This window comes from Microcebus murinus, chromosome X, assembly GCF_040939455.1.
Source record: "Microcebus murinus isolate Inina chromosome X, M.murinus_Inina_mat1.0, whole genome shotgun sequence".
Lineage (NCBI taxonomy): Eukaryota > Metazoa > Chordata > Mammalia > Primates > Cheirogaleidae > Microcebus > Microcebus murinus.
Genome location: NC_134136.1, coordinates 46172483 through 46181719, shown reverse-complemented (window position 1 = coordinate 46181719; position 9237 = coordinate 46172483). Strand labels below are relative to the sequence as shown.

Genomic DNA, 9237 nt, shown 5'->3' with positions numbered 1-9237 from the left:
CTTCCCCATACCCTTCCCAGCCTCTAGTATTTATTATTCTACTCTGTATCTCCATGAGATCCACGTTTTTAGCTTCCACATATGAGCGAGAACATGCAATATGTGTCTTTCTGTGACTGGCTTATTTCACTTAATATAATGACCAACAGTTCTACCCATGTTGCTGCAAAAGCACGATTTCATTCTTTTTTATGGCCGAATAGTATTCCACTGTGCATATACAACATTTTCTTTATACATTCATCCACTGATGAACACTTAGGTTGATTCCATATCTTAGCTATTGTGAATAGTGCTGCAATTAAAAAAAAAGACTCTTGTGCTTGTAGATCTTGCATTCTAGAAGAAGGAGAGATATAAAAAATAATAAATAAGCAAACTGCATAGTGTTTTAGAAGGTGATAAGCGCTACAGAAAAAAGAAAACTATAGAGAGCAAGGTAAGTGGGATAAAGAGTACAGAGCAGAGTGAGAGTGGGTAAAATTTTCAATCAGGAGGTCAAGGTAAGCCTCATTGAGAGGGTGACACTTAAGCCAAGACTTAAAGGAGGTGAGAGAATAAGCCATGTGGATATCTGAGGGAAGAACATTCTAGAGAGAGGAAGCAGCCAGTGCAAACCTGTGAGGGGAATCTTGTGTGGGGTGCTGGAGGAACCGCAAGGAGGACATTACAGCTAGTGTGGAGTAAACAAGGACATGTACAGTAGGAGATGGTGCCAAAAGGCAGCTAGAGGCTGGGCCATGAGGGCTGGTAGGCCACTTTAGGGAATTTAAGCTTTTTCTCTGCATGAATTGGGAAGTTATGGGAGGAGTTTTAGCAGAGTAGTTACATGATCTAATTGATTTTATGTAAAGGTCCCTACTTGCTATATTGAGAATAGACTGAAAGAGGGAAGATGTGGGGTGGGGGAGGAAGCAGGGACACTGGTCCAGACACCATTATAGTAATCTAAGTGAGACATGATGGCAGCTCAGACCAGAGTTATAGCATTCCAGGTGGTGAGAAGGGGTTGGACTATAAATATATTTTGACAGTATAACCATCTGGACTTGCTGGCTGGATATCGAGTGTGAGTGGGGCCATATCCTATATATAGGACCTGAAACTTATTTAATTTGTAATTTTATGTATTTTAAAAATACATAAAATAAAGTACAAAATGAGTATGTATTTAAAATGAGGAAAAGGTTGTTAAAGAGCCTGGCATTTCCCCTCACCCTCTTACTTCCTCTCTTGCCATGTGATCTCTGCAGAGGCTGCCTCCCCTGCACCTTCCACCATGAGTGGAAGCCAATTGAGGCCCTGACCCAATGCAGATCTAGTGCCATGCTTCTTGTACAGCCTGCAGAACTGTGAGTCAAATAAACATCTTTTCTTTATAAATTATCCAGCCTCAGGTATTACTTTAGAGGAACACAGAATGGACTAAGAGAGTCATCTCCCCTGCATGGCATTACACAAAGCTGGAACTGTACATTACATGCTGCTGCAGTCTATCCCTAATGTGTAACACAGTGCTCAGCACTGAGTAGGTCCTCAAGAAATGTTTGTTGAATAAATGACAAGAGGTCAAGTCACTTTTCCAACTCATGACTAGAAAATGGCAGAGCTAAGATTTTGCAGGGGTATATTTTTTCAATGTTAAGAAAAAACAGAGCAAAACACATACAGAAAAGTACACTTAACACCAATGGAATATCACAAATCAAGCATACTCATATAACTAGCACTCAGACCAAGGAATGTAATGTTGGCAACATCCCAGAAACCCCCTCGTGTGCCACCCTTCTAAATCACTATGCCTCTTTCTTCCCTCAAAGTAACCAATGTCCTGATTTCTAACATCATCAATTAGTTTTTCCTGTTTTTGAACTTTATATAAATGAAATATAATAGCATGTATGCTTATGAGTCTGGCTTCTTTTGTTCTATGTTTGTGAAATTTATGAATGTTTTAAGTATAGCAGCTCTCAAACTTTTGGCCTTTACACTTATAAAAATTATTGAGGAACCCAAAGAACTTTTGCTTATGTGGGCTATATCTATTGATATTTACTATATTGGAAATTAAAACTGAGAAATTAAAAAACAATTAGTTATTAATTTTAAAACTCATTACATGTGAATATAAATAAATAACATATTTTAATGCAAATAATTATATTTCCCAAAGCAAAAAAATTAGGGAGAAATGTGGCATTGTGTATGAACTAGGGTCTTGGCAAATATGTCAAAACACTGACATTATATACAGCTGGAAGAGCCCAGCTTCCAGGGTCTCAGCCAAACCCCAGAAGGGCACAGGAATGTTGGCACAGTTCCACCACCTTGGGTTTCATGCTCCTACAAGCAACAGGTACAAATGAGCATTACAAGGAGACAAGATGTTGGTACATGGAAGTTACCCAATAAATTTGGTAGATGGGCAAATGCATGATTTGATGAAGAAAGTTGATCAGTTTGGGTAGGAAATGAAAAGGATGGGAGGGCACTGACAGGGAAGGGAACGGTGGCTGAAAGTAATACCTATTTTGGAGGCAGAATACCTATTTTTCAGGGTACACAGCAGACACGGTATTCATGACTCCAATCTACTTTCCAGGTCCATTTGCCACTTTGTTCAATGCTCCAGCCATTTCATTCCCTAGACAGGTGCACACACAGACACACACACCCCATCTCTGCCACCATTCATGCTGTTTTCTTTATCTGCAGTGATTTCCCCCCTCTCCCTTCACTGCCAAATTCCTGATGATCCTTCAGGACTCAGCTGAAATGCCTCCTTCTGAGCAGCTTCCCAGGCACCAACCCATTTCCTCACCTCCCCACCTTAGCTAATTGTTCTCTCCCATGCTCCCAAGCACTTGGTGCTTGTCCCTATTTTAGAACTTGACATCTTGTGTCATCATCATTGTTCAAGTGTCTATCTTTCCCTCTAGACCATGAACTAGGACAGGCTGTGTATCTTAGGCACCTGTGAGTCCTCAGCCCCTAACATAACTCCAGGCATATAGTAGGCGCTCAATACATGCTCAGTGAATGAGCAAATGGCTATGGTCTGGAGTGTTTGTCTTACAGCTTCAAGTGGACAGCCCAGCTCTTTGTGACCTGCAAAGACACTGTGTCTTTTTTTGGTAATATGCTATCTCCTCTTAAGTGAACAGTGATGGTTCTGTTGAAAGTTGTGAAGCAAGAATGGATGGACTGAGACAGAAAGGAGGTAAATAAAGTAGGGACACTATGATTTCATATACGAAAACCATCTTCCTGGGAGTATTTGTTTTTGCTTAAGGGATAGTAGCAGCAGCCCTGTTTCTAGCATTGCAGTAGGAAATGTGAGTGCCCTGGTAGGCATCTTCCTCACCACTGGACTTCCATCAAATCCCCTAGTTCTACCTTCTGGATAGAGGCAACATCATTTCTTTTCACTATCCCAAGGAATTTTTTTGTTTGCTTGTTTGTTTTGTTTTGTTTTAACACCCAAAGACCCTCTGAGGTTATGAGCACATTTTAACAAGGGCCATGTGGAGACAATTTCCTGCCTTTACTGTCCTCCTCAGTCATGGCAAGTTGCCTGCCTTTTGAGTCCAAGCCCTCGCTCCTCTGGGAAGCCTTTCCTGAGAAAAGTCTACCAACTGTGACTCATTTGGCTGGAGAGTGGAGTGATTCAGTATAAGAGAGTATAAAGATGGAAATGTTTCACATGTGGGCTCTCTCCCAACTAGACTCGAGCCTTTGCTTCCAGAGAGAGTAGCTCCTGCTTTTCTGTCCCCAACAATGTTTCATATGAGGCATTGTACATAGGTGTGCAGTAAATATTTGCTGAATGATGAAGGATGTGTGGGGCAGCCTGGTCTGAACCTTTCAGAGACCCTAGGTCATGCCCATTTACTTTATCTGTGGCTCATTAATTAATCTTCTATTGTCAAGTCATCCCTGGAGCTGGAAAGATGGGAGACAGTTCTGTCTCAACTACAGATTAGAGGTCAGGAGACCTTGGTTTCTAGTTCAGTTTCCTTCATTAACTAGTGTGAACTTGGGCAAGCCAATTAGCTGTTCTGGGCCTCAGTTTTCCTGACTGAAAAAGAACGGGAAACATATGTTTCATGACCATGATGGAGTAACAGGGTCCAGGTTTATTCTCCTGCATGAAATGACAAATAACCTAAGTGTCCATTAATGTGTAAATGGATAAAGAAAATGTGGTATATACACACACAATGGCACATTATTCAGCCATAAAAAAGAATGGAATCTTATCATTTGCAGCAACATGGATGGAACTGGAGGTTATTGTGGTAAGTAAAATAAGCCCAGCATAGAAACAAATATTGCATGTTCTCACTCACATGTGGGAGATGAAAGAGTAGATTTCACAAAGGTAGAGAGTAGATTGCTGGTTACCAGAGTCAGAAGGGTAGGAGGGAGAGGGAGATGAAGAGAGGTTGATTAATGGGTACAAATATACACTTTGATGGACAAAATAATACCTAGTGTTTGACAGACCAGTAGGGTGATTATAGTTTACAATAATCTATTGTATATTTCAAAATAGCTAGAAGAGAATCATTTGAATGTTTCTAGCATAAAGAAAAGACAAATATTTAATATGATGGATATCCAAATGACACTGTTTGACCTTTACAAATTATATGAATGTATTAATTATCATATATACCTCCAAAATTATTATTGGTAGCAAATATTGTTAGTTGAGCGAAAAACTCACTTTGTTCATTTTAAAGGGGACATCTGCCAAAAGTCTAAATCTGAATAACCAGTTTGTCAGTCATTCTTTTAAGTAAAGATGTTGTTCCATGAAAAGTGTCTAGTTCAGCTCAACTCAAACAAGTACTTTTTTTTGAGACAGCCACTGTATAGTGGTATGTAACAGACACGCTATATGCATGCCTCCTGGTTCATCATGTGGAAAATAGTCTTTTAAATGTACCCAGTGATTAAGATTTGACAAAAATTGATTTTCACTGCTTCATCCAAAACTTTGTTTTGGCTTTTTATTTCAAGAAAATATGAGAGTACAAATATTTTGGTTACCTTTTATATCTTTGCCTCTCCCTAGCAAAGGTTAGAGGTATGCCCTTCCCCTTCACAATGCTCACCACATCCCTCAGATGTGGGTCTACCCCCCAACCCCCAAATCCTTGGAGAACACCACCACCATTTGAGCACTGTAGTGTTAATCTGGCAGTACCAATTTGATGGCGAGTACATGTGGAGCCCATTCTTCCGATCTTGTGTCACCTCACTTCGGATAATGGGCTCAAGCTATTATCCAAAACTTTGTTTACTATGAGTGTGTGTGGGGTGATGAATATAATCAATACCAGCAGTACACGTGGTGCCACTGCCTTAATTTGTGCTAAGGTGCTGATAATTCTTCTTTAAATATATGTGTGTGTGTGTGTGTGTGTGTGTGTGTGTGTACTTTTGCTTTTGCACCATCAATACAAATGTCAACATAGTGAAAAAGGCAAATAACCTTTTAGTATTATTATGAAAATGGTTTTGACCTTAAGGACTCCCTGTGAGGGTTTTTGGGACTCCCTAGAGCAGGGATCCCTAACCTATGGTAAGTTGTATAATTATTTCATCATATATTACAATGTAATCATAATAGAAATAAAGTGCATAATAAATGTCATGCGCTTGAATCATCCTGAAACCATCCCCCCCACCCCTGCCCCGGTCCATGGAAAAATTGTCTTCCATGAAAACGGTCCCTGGTACCAAAAAGGTGGGAGACCACCTCGAGGTCCACAGATCACATTTTTGAGAAGAGCTATTGTCTAGTAGGAATTTTATTGTAGGAATGTGCCACAATTTATCTTTATTGGTGTCAGACACTTGGAATATTCTGTTTTCAGGTATTACATATAGAAGTGATAAGAATATCTTCGAACACTTCTCTGAGTCATACATGTGCAGGCATTTGTGTTGAATATGCTTAGGAGTAAAGTGGCTGGCTCATAGGGTATATATGTACATTCAAGTTTAGTAAATTATGCCAGACGGTTTTCCAAAGTGGATGCATTGTTTCACACTCCCACAAGCAGTGTCTGTGTCTTAGAGGATTTCAATTTAGATGCGTCTTGTTGCAAAGCCCAAGCTTTATACACTGAAAGATTTTGTTTTTTTAAATAAAATTGATAATTGCTCATGGTAAAAATTCAAACAGTATAGATGAGTTTAAAGTGAAAAGTAACACAGAGACAAGGACATTAGTATATAAGGATTCATGTACAAAGGTGTTAGTAGAAGCTCAGTTTGCAGCGGTAAAAAAGGGAAAAAATTAATGGCCATCAGTATTTAACGGTATATTCCCATTACTGACTATTAGTTATTAAAAAGGAAGAATTAGGCCTATACCAGAAGCCTTGGAGGCATTCCTCAAGATTTTTTTTTTTTTTATGAGACAGAGTCCGGTTCTGTTGCCCGGGGTAGAGTGCCGTGGTGTCATCCTAGCTTACGGCAACCTCAAACTCCTGGGCTCAAGCAATCCTCCTGCCTCAGCCTCCCGAGTAGCTGGGACTACAGGCATGAGCCACCATGCCCGGCTAATTTTTTCTCTATATATGTTTTTTAGGTGTCCAGATAATTTCTTTCAATTTTTTTTTTTTTTTTTTTTTTTTGGTAGAGACGGGTTCTTGCTCTTGCTCAGGCTGGTCTCAAACTCCTGACCTTGAACGATCCACCCACCTCGGCCTCCCAGAGTGCTAGGATTACAGGTGTGAGCCACCGCGCCGGGCCCCTCAAAGTATTGTTAAATGGGAAAGATATAATGCTGAGAAGTGTATATAATATCACCCCATTTTTATAAAACAAAATAAAAAACAGCCTATACATATATGAATAGGTTTGTATGTGAATAACTGGACATGACTAAAGGAGCTGAAGGTCACACACCAAGCTGTTAATTTTGTTTAGGAATGGTGCAAAAAAAAAGTGCGAAAATAGAGGTGTCCATGATAGTGCTCACTTTGGGAGCACATATACTAAAATTGGAATGATACAGAGAAGATTAGCATGGCTCCCGTGCAAGGATGGCATGCAAATTTGTGAAGTGTTGCATATTTTGTTTCCACTTTCTAATGCTCACTGGTGACAAAACTGAAACTCTGATAAGCGAAGTGACTTACCCAATTGAGGGCTCTTCTAGCTTCACACTCCATCTCCAACTCCTCATCCAAAAAAGAAAAAGTTGTCCATGATAAAAACAGCATGTATGAGATCCCATCCTTGTAAAAGTGTGTGTGTGTGTGTGTGTGTGTGTTGTCTGTGTGTATGTGAATGCCTATAGTCACTGTCTGTTTTCTGTTGCAATAACTGAATGCCTGAGAGTGAGTAATTTTTAAAGAAAAGGAATTTATTTCTTATAGATCTGGAGGCAGGGAAGTTCCAGGTCAAGAGCCACATCTGATGAGGGCCTTCTTGCTATGTTATAACATGGCAGAGGGTATCACATGGTGGAGGGGCAAGAGCATGCCAAACTGGTTTTTATAACAGACTCACTCTTGTGATAACTAATCCATTCATGGATTGATGGATTAATTCATTCATGAGGGTGGAGCCCTCAGGACCCAATCACCTCTTAGGGCTTCACCTCTTAATACTGTTACATTGGGGATTAAATTTCAATATGAGTTTCAGAGGAAACACACATTCAAACCACAGCAATCATCAAAATGTTTCACAAATGTAATTTGTGATCATCTCTGGGTGGTGAGATTTTTTTGTTGTTGAGATTTTTTTGTTTTCTTCCTTAAATTTTTATTTACTTATCATTACATTTTTTAAAGAATAAACATATGCTACTAGGGCAAAGACAGATTTTCAAATGGTGCTGGGAATACTGACTAGCTATCTGCAAAAATATAAAATAACATTCAATCTTCACACCATACATAGGAATCAACTGTAAATGGATCAAGGATCCAAATGTAAAATATGAAACCATACAAATATTAAAAGAAAATATGAACAAATTTCCATTTTTAATCTTGGTGTGGGGAAAGGCTCTTTAACTATAACTGAAAAGCTAGAGGCAATGAAAGAAAAATATTGATAAATCTGACTATGTAAAAAATTGTGTGGTAGGGCCGGGCGCGGTGGCTCACGCCTGTAATCCTAGCTCTCTGGGAGGCCGAGGCGGGCAGATTGCTCGAGTTCAGGAGTTCGAAACCAGCCTGAGCAAGAGCGAGACCCCATCTCTACTATAAATGGAAAGAAATTAATTGGCCAACTAAAAAAATATATATACAAAAAATTAGCCGCGCATGCTGGCACATGCCTGTAGTCCCAGCTACTCGGGAGGCTGAGGCAGGAGGATCGCTTGAGCCTAGGAGTTGGAGGTTGCTGTGAGCTAGGTTGACGCCACGGCACTCACTCTAGCCTGGGCAACAAAGTGAGACTCTGTCTCAAAAAAACCCAAAAAAACAAAACAAAACAAAACAACAACAACAACAACAAATTGTGTGGTAGAAAGCCCCATCAAAATCAAAGTCAAAAAACAATAAACAAACTGGAAGGGAATATGTGCAACATGTATCACAGATAAAGGGCTAGTATTGTGACTATACAAAGAAATCTTCAGAATTGATCAACAAAGGTCCAAATACCCAATAGAAAAATGGGGAGATCCATGAACAGACAATTATCTATCTGTCTTTCTATCTCTCTATCATCAGTAAATGGCTCTTTAAGCTTCCAACCTCACATATAATTAGAGAAATGCAAATTAAACCAACACCAGCATATCATTTCTCCCCATTAGCTCAGCAAAAATTAAAAGGTATGACAGTACATTCTATTGGCAAGTCTGTTGTTGCCCAACCACGTTCATTTGCCCACTACCCAAGAATAAGCCAACATGCTGAGTCAGCAGGTATATGGCTGAGAAAGAGTCTTTATTCTGCACAGTGCTAAGCGGGGAGATGGGAGAAATCTCTCACATCAGCCTCCTTGAGAACTTTGGAGACAGGGTTTTTTTTTTTTTTTTTTTTTTTTTCTTTAGTGGATGTGTAATAGCAGGTAAGGAGACAGGGTTTTTAAGGATAGTTTGATAGGCAAGGAATTAGGCAATTAGGTTTGTTAATTGGGGCAAAATTATAGGGGTGTAGAAATCATCTTCTTGTGTTGCTCTGATCCCTGGGGTCACAATTCCAGTTGAGTCAGTTTCTTAGTATGGGCTGCTGGTCTGGGTAGGCCAATCCATCCACT

The 9237-nt window shown here is 39.7% G+C and overlaps 1 non-coding gene across 1 annotated transcript; it reads left to right on the top strand.

Moving 5' to 3' along the window:
* Window positions 1-6989: 6989 nt before the first annotated feature.
* On the top strand, window positions 6990-7096 carry LOC142866033 (U6 spliceosomal RNA). Its single transcript, XR_012916105.1, has one exon. It is a non-coding gene; the product is annotated as a U6 spliceosomal RNA (small nuclear RNA).
* The last annotated feature ends 2141 nt before the right edge of the window (window positions 7097-9237 follow it).